Source organism: Palaemon carinicauda, chromosome 10 (assembly GCF_036898095.1).
Source record: "Palaemon carinicauda isolate YSFRI2023 chromosome 10, ASM3689809v2, whole genome shotgun sequence".
NCBI lineage: Eukaryota > Metazoa > Arthropoda > Malacostraca > Decapoda > Palaemonidae > Palaemon > Palaemon carinicauda.
In genome coordinates this window covers 71714716-71735150 of record NC_090734.1, presented here as the reverse complement: position 1 = coordinate 71735150, position 20435 = coordinate 71714716, and positions in this window count along the sequence as shown.

Genomic DNA, 20435 nt, shown 5'->3' with positions numbered 1-20435 from the left:
ACATGCTAAAAGACTATTAAATAAATCAAATACCTATGCTAAGGCATTAAAATCAAACCAACCTAGTACTGCCACTAGCTCTAGAAAAAGAAGTATACCATATGGTAAAATGTCAAATAACGAGGTAACCATATTACCTCCCGAGGCTTTAACATGGTGTATTAAATAACACTAGGGCATTGCCCATTGGGGTACAGCCTTCATCCCCCATTACAAAAACTAGTACAAACCTCTCTCAGGCCATGTCCTTGCCTGATTTGATGGAGGTTCTACTTAAGACCAACTTACCTGATGCACCTGTTGTGTGAAAGGTGCAAAAACCTAGAATCCCACCATCTATTAATCGTAAAAGAGAGAGACCTCCATCTCTCTCTCCCCCCTCCATTAGAAACTTTAAAGTTATGATGTTAAATAAATTCGATGTTTTGTCTGTTGATGTTTCTAATGAACCAGAAGATAAACTGAATAAATCAGAAATACAAGTTAAGGTCCACCATCCCCCTCAACAAATAGATCAAATGGATACATAGAAAAACATAAACGTAAAACCCAACATAACAAGACCATCTCTGAAGAAACCTACAGGTAATAATGTTAGATTAAAATGGATTTTGATCAAAGTGAAAAATCTATTTTTTGGGTGGGAGGACCATGTCGTCCTGATGGAAGGGTTCCTATATGTAGCCTTCTAAGGGATATTTGCTACAGTGATACTCCCAGAGAATTAAACCAAAGGTCTCCAGGATTCTAACTCCTGGCGCGAGTATCCAATAAAGGATATCGCATATTATCAGGGGACGTATTCTAGATACAACACATGGCAATCTTTACCCCGAATAGATTTAACGCTTCGATGTAAGGGGGAAAAGTGGCAAAAGAAATGGGATGCCATTCTAGGTACCCGGTGGATCTCCTTCCTTGACGCCATTCCTATTCTTGCCGTTAAGCGGAAATGGCCACAGATAAAGTAATTTTGGGAGGGATTAGCAAGAGAGTGGGTCCATCAGGATGACATGGCCCTCTCACCCAAAAAATAGATTTTTCACTTTGATCAAAATCGGGTTTTTGGGCTCAGGCCATGTTGTCTTGATGGAAGTATACTAGAGAATTGTCTTGAAATTACTATTAGCTGTGGGTTTGTGTATGTGCCTTCCACCTTGAAATGATTTCTTTATCTGGTCTACTAGACCTATATGTGAAATTCCAGAGATCTGTCATTTCCACTAAACCTGGAGCTGGTTTAGTGCCCCCAGAAGGAAAATGTCGGTATCGACAATAAGGATTCAAGGTTTGTATTTCCGTTGGAATAAAAAAGAAAACATTGAAGCCTACCATTTTTACTTACCTTAAGGATGTAAGTTTTGTTCCTCCAGAAAGCATTGTTGTGATTTCAAGGATATAAGCCCCATACAGGGGTTTAATAAAACTCTAGCGTACTTTATGAGTTTATAACTGAGGGAGCAGTAATAAGACACGAATACGGTTAAGTATTTTATTATGCAACTAATTTATCAAATGTAGTTACAACAAAGTATGAATCTGATCCAGCATTACAACACATCGAAATGCATATTTTCTCGTGTAGAAAAATATATAAATACCTTATCAGAATAACGCCACTCAATGGGGATGTGAAACCAAATCTATCTGACATAGTCAGGTATTCAGAAACGCATAAACACCGTAACGCAAACGTTCACTCGGCACTGGTGTATTGATCAGATATGCACCTACACAGAACAGTATGTGAACCATAGCTGTGATCTGCACTAGTGGGTAGGTATACCCATGCACCCATTGCACTGTAAAGTCCCAAAACAGTCCACTGTTCATTGTAGCACTAGACGACGGGTTTAATCACACTACCCGCCGCCACCACAAAGTGTTTTATTTCATGTACTTGCTTCGCATAATGTTTGTAGAAGACCCTGGATGATCTCCACCCAGTGTATGAGCGGAGTCTCTCAAAGTCCATATGTTGAAAGAAGTTCAACGAAGAAGCAACTTTCCTCAGATCGTGACCTGCGGGTGTACTGTCAGGATCCGCTCTGCAAATAAAGTATGTGAGCTTTGCTCTCAGTTGTCTTAAATATAGGTTTAATCCTGAAGTTTCGCCTCTGAAGAGCTGTCCTCCCTTGAAGTTTAAATTTCTTTGAAGATAGACCTTAAGACACTCTAATGGGCACAGAGAGGCATCTTCCTTCAATCAGCAGATTCTCCAAGGACCCCACCTCTTGGTGGGTAGCTCGTTCTTGGCATGAAAGGCTGGATCAGGAAAAAGGTTCAGTTCTCCTAAGTCTAGGAACTGAATATGGCCTTCGTTTCTAGATAAGGCCACTATTTCACCAACTCTAGCCCCTGAGGCTATTTAGAGTACACTCCTCATTGTCCAGGTTTGAAGCATGGTGCAAGATTTTGTCCAAAGACCATGTGATGGGCTTTGGTGGGGCGGCCGGCCTGAGTCTAGCGCATGCTTTCGGGATCTTATTAAAGATTTCACCTGAGAGGTCCACCTCAAAGGCGTACAGAAGTGGTCTAGTCAGGGCAGATTTACACGAAGTAATTGAAGTTGAGGCCAGGCCTTGTTCATGGAGGTGTAAGAAGAATGCAAGACAGAAATCTATCAATATCTCTGTCGGTTTCCTTGCTTTTACAAAGGACACCCATTTCTTCCATGATGATTCGTATTGCCTCCTAGTCGAACTTGACTTGTACTCCTCAATAAAGTCAACTCTATCCTTTGAGATTCCGAACTTTTTGTTCGCTGCTAAGGCGAGAAAATCATGAGATGTAGGTTGCTGGTTCTTGAGGATGAAGCGTAGACAGTCGACTTCTGGACTAGTTGCGACAGCACTGGATTCGGCTGAGGGAACAGCTTTAGTTTCAACTCTAGGACTAGAGGGAACCAATTGCTTTTGGGCCACTTGGGGGCTACTACTGCCGCTGTCCCTTTGAAGGATCTTAGCTTGTCGAGGACTCTTAGCAGGAGATTGGTTGGTGGAAACAGGTGAATGCGATTCCACCTGTTCCAGTCGAGGGACATGGCATCCTTCGCTTCTGCTTGAGGGTCCAGGTAAGGGGCTACGTAACTAGATAATTTCTTGTTGTCGCTCGTTGCGAAGAGGTCGATCTCCAGTTCTGGGACTTTTTCCGAGATGAAGGAAAATGAGTCTGCGTCTAGGAACCATTCTGTCCCAATGGACTTTCGCCTGGATAGAGCGTCCGCTATCACATTGCGGAACACTTGTAAGTGAACTGTTGATAGGTGCCATCCCTTCCTCCTTTCCAGGTAGAGGATGGCTAACATCACATGGTTAATGTGGGGTGATCTCGAGCATTGTGGATTTAAACACTTTACTATCACCTCGTTGTCCAGGACAAATCTGATGTGTAATGATCTGCGAGGGGATAGTCTCTTCAACGTCAGGAATACTGCCATAGCTTCCAAAATGTTGATATGAAATATTTTGAACTGGCACGACCAATTCCCTTGCACTTTCTTGTCGTGAGAATGAGCTCCCCACCCTTCCAAGCGAGGCATCCGTGTGCATCACCACTGATGGTTGCGGTAGTTGCAAGGGAATTGTCCATGCTAGGCTCTTGGCTGTTGACCACGGCTTTAATTGCGTGCGCAACAAGGTCGGGGTCAACCTTACTTGATCTCTTCGAAAGTTTGATGCATATTTCCTCCAGACTCCTGATGCATCTTTTAAACGTGCCTTTAGCACAGGGTCTGTCACTGCTGCAAATTGGAGAGAGCCCAATACTCTTTCCTGTTGGCATCTTGAAATCCTCTTGTGACGGATTAGTCTCCTGACAGATCCCGCTATTTCCCTCCTCTTCTCGGATGGAATGGAGAGGTGGTGTGACTTTTAAGTTCCATTGGATTCCTAGCCACTGGAACTGTTGAGCTGGAGTGAGACGAGACTTCTTGCGGTTGATCTTGAAGCCCAGGTGTTCCAAAAACTGGATCACTCTGTGGGCTGCTTGCAGACAAGTAGTCTTGGATGCTGCCCATACCAACCAGTCTTCTAGATATGCTACCACTTGAAAACCTTCAGTGAGTTGTTGGAGGATTGTGTCTCCTAGCTTCGTGAATATCCTTGGGGCTGTGTTCAGTCCGAAGGGCATTGCTCTGAAAACAAACTACTTCTTCTGTAGTTTGAATCCTAGGTATGAGGAGAAAAGGTGACTCATCAGGAGATGCCAGTAAGCATCTGCTAGGTCTATTGAGACCGTGTACGCCCCTTTTGGCAGAAGGGTCCTTATGTGTTGCAAAGTAAGCATCCGGCACTTGTTGTTCTCGATGAACTTGTTGAGTGGAGACAAGTATAGAATGACTCTGAGTTTCTCCGAGTCTTTCTTGGGAACACAAACAGCCTTCCCTGGAACTTTATGGACTTCGCTTTCTTTATCACCTTCTAGTTCAAGAGTCCTGAGGTATATTCTTCCAACAAGGGGGTGGAGTGTTGGAAGAATTCTGGAAAACAGGGTGGAGTTCTGCTCCATTTCCACCCGTGATTAGGCTGTGGGCTCAGGGATCGAAGGTCCAGCGATCCAGAAAGTGATGAAATCTGCCCCCTACCTGGAACCCCTCATTGCCTGAGAATTCCTGCGGATTTATTTCTGCGACCACGTCCTCCTCAGTCTCGAGAGAAGTTATCTCCTGGAGAACTTCTCTTGGGACCTTTTCCTTTCACTGGGGCGAAAGGAAGTCGACTGCCTCTCAAAGGTAGGGTTTAACACTGGTGACTGGGCTACCAGTTGTTGAGGGACCATCTGGAAGGTGGTCTGAGGCATCGTGGTCATAGTCATGGCGGGGAGTTGTGCAGGTCTTCGTGGTCTCTTCGCCCTTTTGTTCTTGGGCTGGGGACCTCCTTCCAAAGAAGATTTCCTTTTTGAGGACATGCTCCACTTTTGGAGAAGGTTCCTATTCTCCGTTGTTGCTCTCGCAATGACCTCTTGGACCAGTTCCTATGGGGAAAGGTCTTTACCCCAGATACCTGAGGTAATCAGCTTCCTTGGTTCGTGTCTGATAGTTGCTGAAGCCAGGACGAACTCTCTGCAAGCTCTCCTCGCTCTGAGGAAAGCATATAGGTCTTTCACAAGGGTACCCATGTGAGACTTAGCCAGGAAGAGGCTCACCTAACCGAAGTCTCCTTGTTGATGCTGGAGAGTTCCCTCTAGACCTTTACCGAATGTCTTCTATTATTCGTTATTGGTTTAGATTGCAAAGACTCCCTAATTCATTAGCCTTTCAGACTGCAAGCCTTGTAAAGCACTCAACATGCTTTGAACTGTACCCGAAATCTCCTCAACCTTATGGCTTTCAGGTGAAACAATTATTAAACAGTCTTGATTTAATTAGAATTAAGGTGCTTCCATTTAAGGTATCATCAACGCCTCCATGGATATTACCAGAGGTATCTTTTTGTAAATACTTTATTGGAGTTAAGAAGAATATGACTGACGTAGAATCCAGGTCTCTTTTTATGGAAGATGTTGCAGAACATAGGGGATCGACTTTTATATATACTGATGGTTCCAAATCTCATGCTTGCGTTGGATTTGGAGTACATAGTAATGGTTTTAATTGTAGAGGTGCCCTTCCTCTAACAGCTTCCATATTTACTGCCGAACTATATGGCATACTAACCACTATTGAGAAAATAGCATTGGAAAAGGAGGGTAATTTTATAATTTTTAGTGATGCAAGGAGTGTTCTTCAAGCTTTAGAAGTTTTTAATTCTAGTAACCCTCTAGTTTTAAAGATTTTAGAATGGCTTTTTATTATTGAACTGAGAGGTATAATGGTTCGATTTTGTTGGGTTCCAGCACATGTAGGTGCGTCTGGAAATGAGGAGGCAGATTTACTGATGAAGAATGCGGCATCCGAGTTGCTACCAAGAAGGTATCCCATTCCCTGTAATTATTTCCTATCTACCATCAAGAAATTGTTTTTTTAATAAATGGGAACAGCACTGGGATAGTCTAGATGGCAATAAAAAAAAACAATAAAAAGAGAGAAGTAACAAATGTTATATCTCCTTGGAGGTATGACATGATGCCCCAAAAATGGGAGACGTCTCTTTGTCATCTCTGTATTGGTCACACTCGGTTGACACTCGAGTTTCTTAAGAAGGGCCAACACCAACCGTATTGCGTTGACTGCTTAGTTTTAGGTTAGTTGAATTTTGTCTGGTGATTTCAGCATATTACTCACAAGTAAATGAGTGAATAATTATTAGTAATTATCCAGGGGTATCCCATCTGCGTCGTCCATTTGTTAATGTTGATATGTTGAATCAAATGCAGGTATATACATAAACCTTTAATGTATAATTAGAGACTACATTACTCTTGGCTCCGGGCTTCTGACAACCAACTCCCAACTAAGCGTCGAGCATCTCGTAAACAATCTCAAAAACCAAAACATTATAACAAACATAAGAGCATCGCTCTCAAAAGACTTAAATCCTACTACAGTACAAAAGTAAAAAGAATCACATCCTATCTTTGAGGTAATTAATAAATGTTTGAACCCTAATATCAAAATACATTATTTCAGTTATGTACAATGTATAACATGTTTTAACAACGCAATATGATGCAATGTTGCGCTCAATACATGTAGCATTTGAGGTAATACAGTACATTATTACAATAATACATAACAGTCTCCTCCCCCTTAACTTGACATTGTAAAAATCTTTATAAATCTAATCTCTCAGGGGGCTTTCCTCTATTAATCCTATTAGGAAGCACTCTAACCTCATCTTGTACTGGTACATGAATTGGTTCTGAATCTACATTTGATGTTGGAGCATCTTGGTAATATTTGACTCATTTGCTCTAACTACTTCTGAAAGTTTTCTATCTGTAACATTCACATGCACTACTATATTTCTGTTGATTGGCTGTAATTGATCATCATGACGTTTTACAATATTTCCACCAACTTGAACATCATAATGTAAATTTCCTATTTCTCTTACAATCTCTTCTGGTACCCACTTCTCTGGAGTGTTGTACGATCTTACCATGACATCAGATAAAGGTAAAAAATGTCTTACTTTTGGAAGATTTTCTACTTGTTTATACCCTTTATCTTCTAAATCACTTTGCAAACTTGGATACAACAAATCTAACTTACACCTAATCCTCCTCCCCATCAACAAATTTGATGGTGTCACGCCTGTTGTGCTGTGCGGCTTTATTCTATAAGACAATAAAAACTTTGATATATATAAAAATATGTTACCTGAATTTGCTTTTTTACACTTCATATTGTGTTTAAATGTTTGAACAAAACTTTCAGCCTCTCCATTGGTAGAGGGATGATACATTGCTGAAAATGTATGTTTTATTTCATTGACGTTACAAAATTCTTTAAACTCTAGTGAGGTAAATTGTGGACCATTATCTGTAACAATTCTTTCTGGAATACCATGTGTAGAAAAAATTTGCATTAACTCTTTCATTGTGGTGTAAGACGTTGTTGTTTTCATTGGAATGACTTCTGGCCACTTCCTGTAAGCATCTACTACTATCAAAAACAAATAATTTAAAAAAAAGGACCTGCAAAATCTATATGCACTCTTTGCCATGGATACCTGGGTAACTCCCATGGGTGCATTTTAGCAAATTGAGGATTGTTCTGTTGCATAACACAATTCATACAATTTCTTATATAAGGTTCCACATCTTTATCTACACTTGCAACTCCTTAAGGTAATCTCTTTGTCCTAAACAAACCTATGGATGTATTTACTGTACATAATTCTTGTGAACTTTCATCCATAGGAAGCTGTTGAAATGCTTGTCTTAAATCTAACTTAGAAAAAACACTGCATCCTGACATAGTTACAGACATGTTTTTCGGATTTGGTAATGGATGTTGAGTTACTTACAGTTGTGGATTCGTTACTTTGTAATCTCCACATAACCTAACCTGACCATTTTCCTTCACAATAGGTACTAATGGAGTAGCCCAATCTGAATATGTAACCTTTTTCTATGAACCTTCATTTTCTAATCTGCTGATTTCTGTTTCAACTGCACTTTTCAATGCATACGGTAATGTTCTGGGAGCACAAAATCTAGGAGCACTGTTAGGTTTCAAAACTAAAATTGCCTTTGCATTCTTTACTGTACCCACTTTATCTTCAAATACGTCTTGAAACTCTGATATGATATTATCCACAGACATTTCATTTTTGTGTACATCTTGTCTACCTGTAACCTTCAAAATACTAGGCCAATCTAATTTCAAATACTGTAGCCAATCCAAACCTAGCAAAGTTTGTGCTTTACCTTTTACTACTGTTAATGGCATTCTCTCTAATTTCTGTTCTTTGCGCTGTACTTCTACGTTCGAAGCCCCTATTACCTGAATATCAAAACCATTATAACCTTTCAAAACTCTATTTTTGGGCTCAAGCCATGTCGTCCAGATGGAAGCTTCCTCTTAGCAGCTTTCTAAGAGATATTTGGCTACAGTGATACTCCCAGAGAATTAACCATAGGTCTCCAGAATTATAACTCCTGGCGCGAGTATCCTTAAAATTTTTCTTAAGGATATCGCATAACATCAGGCGACGTATTTCTTGATATGACACATGGAAATCTTCACCCCGAATAGAGTTTTCGCTCTGAGGGGGAAGAGTGGCGAAATTGAAGGGGAGCCGTCATCAAGGTTACCCAGTGGATCCCCTTCCTGTACTATTACAGGATCCAATATGGCTACCCATTCCTTGGTCTATAGCGAATTACACACGGTCTAGTGTTCTAGATCTCTATTTTCGAGGATTTAATCATGCATTCTCCAGCATCTTCTGCCTCTGGAAAGTTGAGTATCTAATCTTTCCTGTGTATAATTTTTAGGTCCCTTCTCATAGTTAAATTAACATAATTTAGATGTGTTTATCGGAGCATAGCCGGTAACCGGAGGCGCCATTTTGGAAGCTGTCATTCACCATACCTGCCTTATTTAGTCAGTAGAACGACGTTCCCGGTATTTAGCTATAATGAATTATAGCTATTTAGGCAAAATTATACTAGTGAAGATAAAATCATGCACGTATATTTCCTCTTCCTTAAATGTAACGTTCGTATATATTAGAGTCTCGGTGATATAGCGTAGCCGAGATCTCGCCCCGTGCTAGGCTAACCTAGCCTACGCGCTTTAGTATACTTTCGTACATTATCCCCGTTTACCCTCGCTCATCATTTTATCAATTCAACAGGAGATAGTATATCTCCTAGAAATATTTATATAATTCAATACTCGTCTCTTTTAGAGAATTAAGGGTAAACACTTCCTTCCCTCTGAGTGTCGCCATTAGGCAACAAGCCTATCTTGGTCTTGCCATAGAGTAGTATACTCCGGCTCGACTAGGCTAGTGTTTTCTGTCTTCCCCCTTGCCGGCAAGTATCCCGGCTTGGTTTTACGACAGTAACTCAGAGCACTCAGTCTTTATGCCGACAACTCGGCTGCCAGGGGAGTAGTCACTCCCCAGCCGGCTTATAGTTGCAGGCATAAGAAGCCTAGCTTCCCTAGCCCGCGTCCGAAATGGTAGTACAATGCCGCCACCTTCTCCCTTGCGGTCTAGAAGACAAGTCTTGTTTCGGCAAGGTCCTGAGCTGAAGAATAGATATTCTTCTGCCGCCCAGGACGGCGCCAATATTGAAACGATGTTTCTTATTTGTGACTGGAAATGGCCGGCAATCCTGCCGCCTTCTCCCTGCCCCGCTCTGTCCTTTAGGGATAGCCTTGTCATCGCGTGTCTTTGGCCAGTGTCCTACAATCTCCCCGCTTGCCGGGTGGGCTGTGGTGCCGGCTAGGCTCCTACGTAGGCGGCTTGATAGCTGCTCTGACCTTCCCCCTACGAACGCAAGGCTCGGGGAAAGGTTGTGCCGGCTATGATGGCTGCCGGTGGGAGACCCTAATGTCTTTTAGTGTTCTTCAGTCCTCCCTTGGACTGCCATCCACATCCCTGGAACCGGCAGTGGCCGGCAACAGATCTTATGGCTGGATGGAAGCTAGAATGATTCATTCCCCCCTTCCATTTGAACCCTCATTCTGGAAGAAGGCAGTAGGGACAGTAGTACCTACACCCTTATTTATTGTACTATAATAAGGTAGCCCTTCTCTCCATGCTTTCTCTCTCTCTGTTGGCTAATGCCGTCAGGTACTAACCTAGCTGGCTGCATGCCGGCTGGACCGGTGCCGCCAGGTACTAGCCTAGCAACATGCCGGCTGAACTACAGTATATGCTTATACAGTAACCAGTATTTCTGCAGTATAGTACATACTGCAGGCAGAAAACTATATTATATATTATACAGTAGTTTTTATTTTCCAACATACTCTGTGTATCCTTTCACAGTCCATTGTTGAGACCAATCATAATATTGAAGTGAAGTATTCCTTCAATACCCTGATGAACCATAGTCATCAGATCATATAATTTTACCCTACAATATTAATACTCTTTTATGAAAGGGTTAGTGCTAGTATACACTAATTCTAACTCTAGAAGTTAGAACCCTCCCACTCTAGTTTTCCCTTAATAAGGAAATTCTAAATATAAATATTGAGGGAGGTCACAGCAATTGGCTGGACAGGAGGCACAAGTATGTGTCTTCCCTATTTCCTTTGTAGTTTACTATACTAAGCTATATTGGTTAAGATAATACCAAAATTTTCTTGCATGAGATTACATTAATTTATCAAGTGTGATAAATTACCGCATACTCATTTCAATTTCCTCTCTTTACAGGAGGGCCAGAAACTGAAATGTAAGGTGATGTACTGTAACCACAAAAGTAGGAACTTTTGTGGTCACAATATGTGCAGATCTCATGCCGCCTGCGTAGTGACAACTGAAACCTTGAGGTATTGGGACCCCAAGGACTGTAACATCTGCTCGGCCTTGGTGACCGAGGTTTTGGCAACCCCAAGTCGACGGAGTCGAGGGATGCAGCATGTGAGAAGCTTCGGAAATGGGTACAAGGGTTCCAAAAGAACTCTCCTGGACCGTACCTCCCCAACAATAGGATGCGAAGCTTGCTGTTCCCAAAAGAAACAGCTGATGCCATCGTACCCCAGGCACGACCTGGGCCTCCCTGCGTCCAGATCGCAGTCGAGGCTGATGTCAGTGAAGCCTTGCAAGGCATGGACATCCACTAGGAGGAAAGGATGTCTGAAGAGTTCATGGACACGGAGAAGGATCTTCTTCGAGACGATCCTGAAGAAGAGTCTACTCTACCACCCGGAGGAGATGAGGACTACGGCTCGACAGAAGCAGAGGAGCCCCTTCTGCCTGTGCCGGCAGTAGAGCCGACACCGTCTACGTCTTCGGCTCCTACCCCTCCATTAGACGCGATGGGTCATACAGTTTTGGCCCACATTACCACCCTAATGGAAAATCTACATAGGGAGAATGTAGATTTGAAAGAAAAGATCATGAGAGAGTTCTGTGAAGCGACTCGGATCGTCACCTCCCGAGGGACTTGCAAGTAACCCAGAGTGAAGTACCTGCTATCCTGCTCTGAGACCAATCCCTGGAGGTATGCGGAGTTTATGCCAATCACTAACGGCAAACTCTACATCTCGGAGAAGTTGGGAGCCGTCCACCTGGACAACATTGAATTTTGGCCTAACTTGAACGCTTACCCGGAGTGCTTCATCCCGCTGAAGAGTGAGCCAGCGTCGAGAGAAGAGACGGAACCAAAGGAGGTCATGGTATTCGGCCACGACAAGACACAGGCTCTCTTGACGAGTAGCCTGAAGAAGGCAGGATACACTAATTCGCGAGTTTCTGCACTAAGCAAGAAACACTCTACCTTTCTTGCTCCTTCGAGAGCCTTCCCCTTCCCGTCGAAGGCTTTTCTGAGCATCCTCAAAGCTACTGAGGCCGGCAAACCATGCCCTACACTAGAGGAGTGTAGGCCTTTGTCTCTGGCCTTACCCACAGATGAGAACGAATGGAAGGAGGTCCACCTAACCTTCTCAGTAGCGAAGCTTGACGTAGATATCACAGGACAGCAGTTCAGCGGGAACCTACCGAAGCTATCGGACTTTCTCTTGCGAAGGGATCAAGAGACAAAGGAGAGGCTAGCCACCTCCCTTTTCCTCCAGAACTGCATGGAGATGTGTGCAGGCAATGCCAGCACCCCAGATATGTACACAGTTCTGGCCAAGATGCACATGGCCACCCTCACCAAGGACCTGTATGCCTTTGTGAAGGCCAGGAGGGCCTGTAGGGAGTTCGTGTTTGCCAGTGTAACGGTGAGACACGAACCCAGGAAGCTGATTTCTTCCTGTATCTGGGGTAAGGACCTCTTCCCAAAGGAAGTGGACCAAGAGGTAGTAGAGAAAGCCACCACAGAGAATAGGAACCTTCTCCAAAAGTGGGGCATCTCCTCAAAAAGGCAGTTTTCCCCGGATGCTGGTCCCCAACCCAAGAGGAAGACAAAGAAGCCATGACTACTTTCTCGGCCTGCTCAGCCCCATCCCACAGTCACCATGACCGCAATGCCCCAAGTGTTCGCTCAAGCTCAGAACACCTTCCAAATGGTGCCTCAGCAGCTGGTAGCCCAGTCACCAGCCTTCAACCCAGGCTTTGAGAGGCACACCACTACCTTTCGTCCGAAAGGAAGAGGATCTCGACGGGGCTCCTCAAGAAACCCCTCATGAGGCAGTGGAGGATGCGGTCAGGGTGGCAAGCACTCAGGACCATCTAAGCGATGAGATGCTTCAGGTAGGAGGGAGACTCCAACACTTTCGGGATCGTTGGACCTTCGATCCCTGGGCCCAGAGCCTAATTAAAAATGGACTAGGATGGAAATGGAACAGATCTCCACCTTCATTTCCTCAGTTCTTCCAATACTCCACCCCCTTACTGGGAGAATATACCTTAGAACTCTTGAACAAGAAGATTATAAGGAAAGCAAAGTCCATCAAATTCCAGGGAAGACTGTTCTGTGTTCTCAAGAAGGACTCGGACAAACTCAGAGTCATTCTAGACTTGTCGCCACTCAACAAATTCATCGAGAACAACAAGTTCCGGATGTTAACCCTTCAACACATCAGGACCCTGTTACCGAAAGGGGCGTACACAGTCTCAATAGACCTGGCAGATTCTTACTGGCACCTTCCAGTCAGCCGCCCCCTCTCCTCCTACCTAGGATTCAAGTTACAGAAGACAAAGTATGTCTTCAGAGCCATGCCCTTCAGACTAAACATAGCCCTAAGGATCTTCATGAAACTTGCGGACGCAGTCGTACAACAACTACGCCTAGAAGACGTAGTACAATTGTGTCACACGATCGTACATAATTCATTTTGTATACATTATGCTTGTATCTTCGCTCTTCCCTCGCACTAAAAAGAACCAGAATAAACATGTCTGCTTTTCTCCTCTGTAACATTGTCTGTTTTACAAACATGAAATTTCCTGTTGCCTTGAGGTTTTGTATATAAATGGGAATGATCTATAATAAATTAACTCAGTTGCTTTCAACCTGCCTTTGAGTCACAACCTTCTCTTGGCCCGTCACATCGGTGACCCCGGAAGTCGACTCGCTCCCACCGCCTTCCACCCCCACCCCCCTCGCCCCTCCATCATTGGTACTATGGCGGACTCTACGGAATTTGGCGCTACGGCTGCCCCATTGAAACTTTCATCTTTCGCCAGTGGAGAGGCGTTTGCTTGGTTTCAGCGCGCAGAAGTCCAGTTTCGCATCAAGGGCGTGACTCGCTCAACCACCAAAGCAGATTATGTTCTTGCGGTGATACCCGAGGACACCTTCCCAGAAATATCCGACTGGCTTTGTGAACAAGGAGACACCCCGATAGCGTATGACGCCATCAAAACATACCTTCTGCAGCAGTACTCGCCGTTGCCAGCCGCCCATATAGCAAAGCTTTTTCAGCTCTCGCAACAACCGTTGGGGGACCAAAGGGCTTCACTTATCCTCAGAGCAATGACCAGTATCACTCGCCTTCAACCTGCCGCAGACGGCTCTCCTCGTGAGGTGAACCTACTTCATGCCCTTTGGATACGCCGTTTACCCGGACCTATACACGCTGCCATACCCGATGTCGATAGTTTACCCATAAAGGACTTGATGACCAAAGTCGACGCCCTCATGGACAGCCACTTCAAGACCTCCACCAACGCCTCCACCCCTGATGAAGAGGATGCCTATTCAACGTCAACCGAAGCTGACAGGAATGCCGTAGGACACACACGCCTACCCTGTGATGCGCCGAAGCGGCGACAAAGCCACCCACCACCCACCAATCGCTCGCGCCCCAACAAACGACTTCTACAGCCACTTACTACCTCCCATCCGCCGCAGTTTTGCTACTACCACTTCAGATTCGGGGCAACCGCGAAGAAATGTGCCGAGGATTGTCAGTGGCCAAAAGCCGTGTAAGAAGGCCATCGCTCGTGGCGGTGGCCTCCCGTGTTTCTAATCTTTTTTTTTTATATGATGCAGGAACGGGCGTGCGATTTTTGGTAGACACGGGTGCTTGTCGTTCTCTTTTGCCAAGGGAACTCTTCAGGACACGACGCAGTCTGTCTACATCTGCCGACGTCCGCTTGGTAGCTGCCAACGGATCTGCGATACCCACCTATGGTTACGAGAACCTCACATTATCGTTCGGAAATGGTAAATTCAATTGGAAGTTTCTCGTTGCTGACGTCACATTGCCAATCCTCGGTGCGGATTTCCTCTCTCATTTCCACCTTCTGGTCGATGTCGCCCACCGACGATTGGTCAACGCAGACTCGTACTTGTCGACACCTCTTCAACCCGCCCCATCTGACCTCGCTCTACACATCAGCGCACCCACGGATGCCTATGCCCACCTCCTCATGGCGTACCCGGAAGTTTTCCGTCCAGAACTTCGCCAAACGCCCATGGTTCCTGCCAGACACGGTATTTATCACCATATCAAGACGATAGGACCCCCAGTCTTCGCAAAATTCAGACATCTGGCACCGGAACAATTGGCATCCGCCAAACAGACGTTCACCGAAATGGAGGAAATGGGCCTTTGCCAAAAGGCCTCCAGCCCATGGTCGTCACCCTTACACATCGTTCTGAAGAAAAAGACGGCTCCCTTCGTCCGTGCGGGGATTACAGGCGCTTGAACATATAAACAGAACCGGATCACTATCCCCTCTCAAACATTGCCGACCTGACCTCATACTTGCACAAAGTGAAGGTTTTCTCTACGCTCGACCTCCTGAAGGGGTATTATCAGGTGCCTATAAACCCAGAAGACATCCCAAGACCGCCATCACCACTCCATTTGGTACACACGCCTTCAATTACTCCTGTTTTGGCCTTCGTAATGCTGAGCCACGTTTCAACATCTCATGGATGGCATCTTAGGGGACCTCCCTTTCTGTGTATGTTATGTTATGCGCATCATGCTCGACCGCCTGCAACAAAACGGCCTTGTAGTCCGGTACGACAAGTGTATCTTTGGTGCGCCAACGAAGTGTCGTTCTTAGGGCACCGCATCACTCCTGAGGGAGTCCATCCCCTCCCTGAGAAGGTAGCAGCCGTTCAGAACTTCCCCGCGCCCTCGACGTCAAAGCTTTGCAGGAATTCTTGGGCATGATCAACTATTATCACCGTTTTCTGCCAGCCATTGACGCCACTCTTGCTCCCCTCTACGCCTACCTCAAGGGCAAGACAAAGGACCTGAAGTGGGGTCCCCTTCAAGAAGCAGCCTTCTGCAATGCAAAGAAGGCCCTATCAACTGCTGCGGCTCTCACTTTTCCTATCCCACATGCCCCTCTCCTTCTCTCCACCAATGCCAGCGACATCGCTATTGGTGCAGTACTCGAGCAGGTGGTCAACGGCTCGCCCCGCCCATTGGCATTCTTCAGCAGAAAACTGTCCAAGGCAGAATCGGGTTATTCTGCCTTTGATCGAGAATTGCTGGCGGTGCACTTGGCTGTCTGTCACTTTCGCCATTTCTTAGAAGGTACGCCCTTCGTTATTCGCACAGACCACATGCCTCTGGTGCACGCCTTTACTCGACAGTCTGATGCCTGGTCTGCCCGGCAACGCCAACATCTCTCCGCCGTGGCTGAATACAATTGCACCCTTCAATACGTCCCTGGGAAAATGAATCCCGTTGCCGATGCCCTGTCAAGAAACACGTTGGCTGCCGTTCAACTGGGATTGGATTACAACGCCCTAGCTAAAACCCAACGACAGGAACCAGAGTATCAAGCATGTAGGACATCATGCACGTCCCTCCATTGGGAAGACTTCCCCCTCGAAGATTCCAGCACCACCCTCCTCTGTGACATCAGTACTGGTAGACCGCGACTTTGGATTCCTGCTCCCATGCGCCGGCAGGTGTTTGATTTCATTCACGGCCTTTCACATCCCTCGTGCCGTTCTACTGCATAGCTGCTGAAGCCAAAGTTCATTTGGCACGGCATTTCTAAGGATGCTAAGGATTGGGTGCGCGCCTGTACTTCTTGCCAAACTTCCAAAGTACATCGACACATGGATTCAGGAGTGGGCACCTTTCCTCAACCTCAACGTTGTTTCGCACACATTCACGTTGACGTTGTAGGCCCCCTACCCAAATCACAACGACATCGTTACGTGTTTACTGTCATCGACCGCTCCACTCGTTGGCCTGAAGGCATTCCCATGGAAACTGCAACGTCCGCCTCATGTACATCTGCCTTACTCTCTGATTGGATTGCAAGATTTGGTATCCCTGAGCATATTACTTCTGACAGGGGAACCACTTTCACCTCTCAATTGTGGACATCATTAGCGAATCTCCTGGGCATCACCCTACATCAGACAACAGCCTACAACCCTGCTGCCAATGGAATGGTTGAACGTTTTCATTGCACACTCAAAGCACCTTTGATGTCCCTCTGCAAGGATTGCAACTGGTTTACTCAGCTTCCCTGGGTCCTCCTGGGACTAAGGACCACTCCTAAAGACGCCCTCGACGTCTCGGCAGCTGAAATGGTGCCGAATTTTTTCATTCTACAATTTCCTCTGACGATCTCCAGTGCATACTGGGAAAATTTACTCCATGCCGCCAGACTTACAAGCCCCCAGCGAAGCATCACATACCAACAGACTTGCCCTCTGCAACGCACGTCTTCCTGCGCAACGACACTAGCAAGCCACCGCTAACGCCCCCTTACATGGGCCCTTTCCTTGTGATCCGATGCAGTCCGAAAGCATTCCTACTAAACATCCCTGGCAAAGAAGACTGGGTCTCCATTGATCGTCTAAAACCTGCTTATCTCATGCCAGATGACCCGCCTACAGTTCGCCTCTAGATCAGGGCGCCCTATTTAACATGTACAGTATGTCATTTTTAAGGGGGGAGCCATGTACCAACCGTGTGTCACACGATCGTACATAATTCATTTTGTATATATTATGCTTGTATCTTCGCTCTTCCCTCGCACTAAAAAGAACCAGAATAAACATGTCTGCGTTTCTCCTCTGTAACATTGTCTGTTTTTCTAACATGAAATTTCCTGTTGCCTTGAGGTTTTGTATATAAAGGAGAGTGTTCTAAAATAAATTAACTCAGTTGCTTTCAACCTGCCTTTGAGTCACAACCTTCTCTCGGCCCGTCACAACGTTCAGGTAGCAGCATACCTGGACGACTGGCTGGTGTGGACAGCATCCAAGACTGCTTGTCTGCAAGCATCCAAGAAAGTGATCCAATTCCTGGAACATCTGGGATTCAAGATCGACTACAAGAAGTCTCGCCTCTCTCCAGCTCAGGAGTTTCAATGGATGGGAATCCATTAGAACTTAAAGTCACACCGCCTCTCCATTCCACCAAAGAAGAGGAGAGAGATCGCGGGTTCTGTTAAGAGACTACTGAAATCCAACAGGATCTCAAGACGCCAACAGGAAAGAGTACTGGGCTCTCTCCAGTTTGCAGCAGTAACAGACCCAGTGCTAAGAGCACAGCTGAACGATGCGTCAGGAGTCTGGAGAAGATACGCATCAAACGCTCGAAGAGATCTACAGAGACCGGTACCGACCTTACTATGATCACTTCTCAATCCGTGGTCGAAGGTCAAGAGCCTAACAAGGACCATTCCCTTACAACCACCTCCCCCATCGGTGACCATCCACACGGATGCCTCGACGGAAGGATGGGGAGGTCACTCCCATCAAAGGAAAGCCAAAGGGACCTGGTCATCCCTGTTCAAGACCTTTCACATCAATATTCTGGAGGCCATGGCAGTCCTCTTGACGCTGAAGAAATTATCCCCTCACATCAGGCTGGTCTTGGACAGCGAAGTGATAGTGAGACGTCTGAACCGACAAGGCTCGAGATCGCCCCACATCAACCATGTGATGTTAGCCATCTTCCGTTTAGTGAAAAAGAAGTGATGGCACTTATCGGCAGTTCACCTACATGGGTTCCGCAATGTGACTGCGGACGCTCTATCCAGGCTAAAGCCGATAGAGTCAGAATGGTCCCTGGACGCAGTCTCATTCTCCTTCATCTTGGAAAAAGTCCCAGAACTGCAGATTGACCTCTTCGCGACGAGCGACAACAAGAAACTACCTTGATACGTAGCCCCATCCGAGGACCCTCTGGCAGAGGTGACGGACGCCATGTCCCTCGATTGGAACAGATGGACCCATATCTACCTGTTCCCTCCAACGAATCTCCTGCTGAAGGTCCTCAACAAGCTGAGACCCTTCAAGGGAACTGCAGCAGTAGTGGTCCCCAAGTGGCCTAAGAGCAATTGGTTCCTCTGGTGATGGAACTGAAGCTGAGGATGGTCCCTCTACCGAACCCAGCTCTATCCCAATTAGTTCAGAAGTTGACTGTCTTCGCTTCATCACAGAGAACTCAAAACCTTCATCTCATGATTTTCTCGCCTTAGCAGTCAAGAAAAGATTTGGGATCTCGAAAGACAGTATAGACTTCCTAGAAGAATACAAGTCAAAGTCGACCAGAAGACAATACGAATCGTCTTGGAAGAAGTGGGTTACTTTGTTAAAGCAAAAAAGCCGAAAGAAATCTAAGTAGACTTCTGTCTGCCCTTCTTCATCCACCTTCACGAACAAGGCTTGGCTGCCACCACGATAACTATGTGTAAGTCAGCTTTGACTAGACCTCTTCTATACAGCTTCCAGGTGGACCTGGCGAACGAAATCTTCAACAAGATTCCAAGGGCATGCACTAGACTTAAACCAGCAGCCCCTCCGAAGCCCATTACATGGTGTCTGTACAAAGTCTTACACTATGCTTCAACCTTGAACAATGAAGATTGCTCTTTAAAGGATCTAACACAAAAAGTGATATTCCTGTTCGCTATAGCCTCAGAGGCTAGAGTTAGTGAAATAGTAGCCCTATCAAGAGACGAGGGCCATATTCAGTTCACAGAAGTGGGAGAACTGAATCTCTTTCCTGATCCTACTTTTCTCGCCAAAAACGAGCTACCCACCAAAAGGTGGGGTCCCTGGAGAGTCTGCCCTCTGAAGGAAGATGTCTCTCTATGTCCAGTAGAGTGTCTAAAGGTCTATCTTCGAAGAACTTCAGACTTCAGGGGAGGACAGCTCTTCAAAGGCCAAACCTCAGGATCAAACTTATCCCTGAAACAACTGAGGGCGAAGCTCACCTACTTCATTCGCAGAGCGGATCCTGATAGTACACCCGCAGGTCATGATCCGAGAAAGATTGCTTCCTCACTGAACTTTTTTCAGTATATGGACTTTGAGCGACTCCGCCCATACACTGGTTGGAAATCCTCCAGAGTCTTCTATAAACATTATGCGAAGCAAGTGCACGCCTTAAAACATTTTGTGGTGGCGGCAGGTAGTGTTGTGAAACCTGTCGTCTAGTGCTGCGATGAACAGTAAACTGTTTGGGGCTGTCAGTTTGGGTGAAAAGGTGTTGACACCTTTCAGTGCAATACCCTTCTTATTAAGTGTCATCCTGGTGACACTTGGACTGTTCTTTATAGGTGCAGAATTATACCAATGACACCAGTGCCATGTGTACACTTGTATGCAGTGTTGATAACTATCCAACATTTACAGTGAAATTATCTTAATAATTTTTCAACTGATTTCGAGTGGCTAATGACTTTTCTTCCCTTTCAGGTAGAAAATATATTTATCTTTTATATGTTGGTTGTATAATTCTATTGCTACTTTTTAATACACCATTTGCTACATTCAAGTTGTCTATTCAATAAATGTATATGTGTATTTGTGTCTTATTCGCCCCAAATGTAGTTAAATAAAATTAGACGTCGCTTTTTACTTATTTTCCTAAGTAAAGTTCATGCTTGAGGGTACTTATATATATGTGCAAAAGATCTGAATGATAATTATATTTGTTCCTATATAGATACAAACCTTGTTGCTTCTACTGTCGAATACAA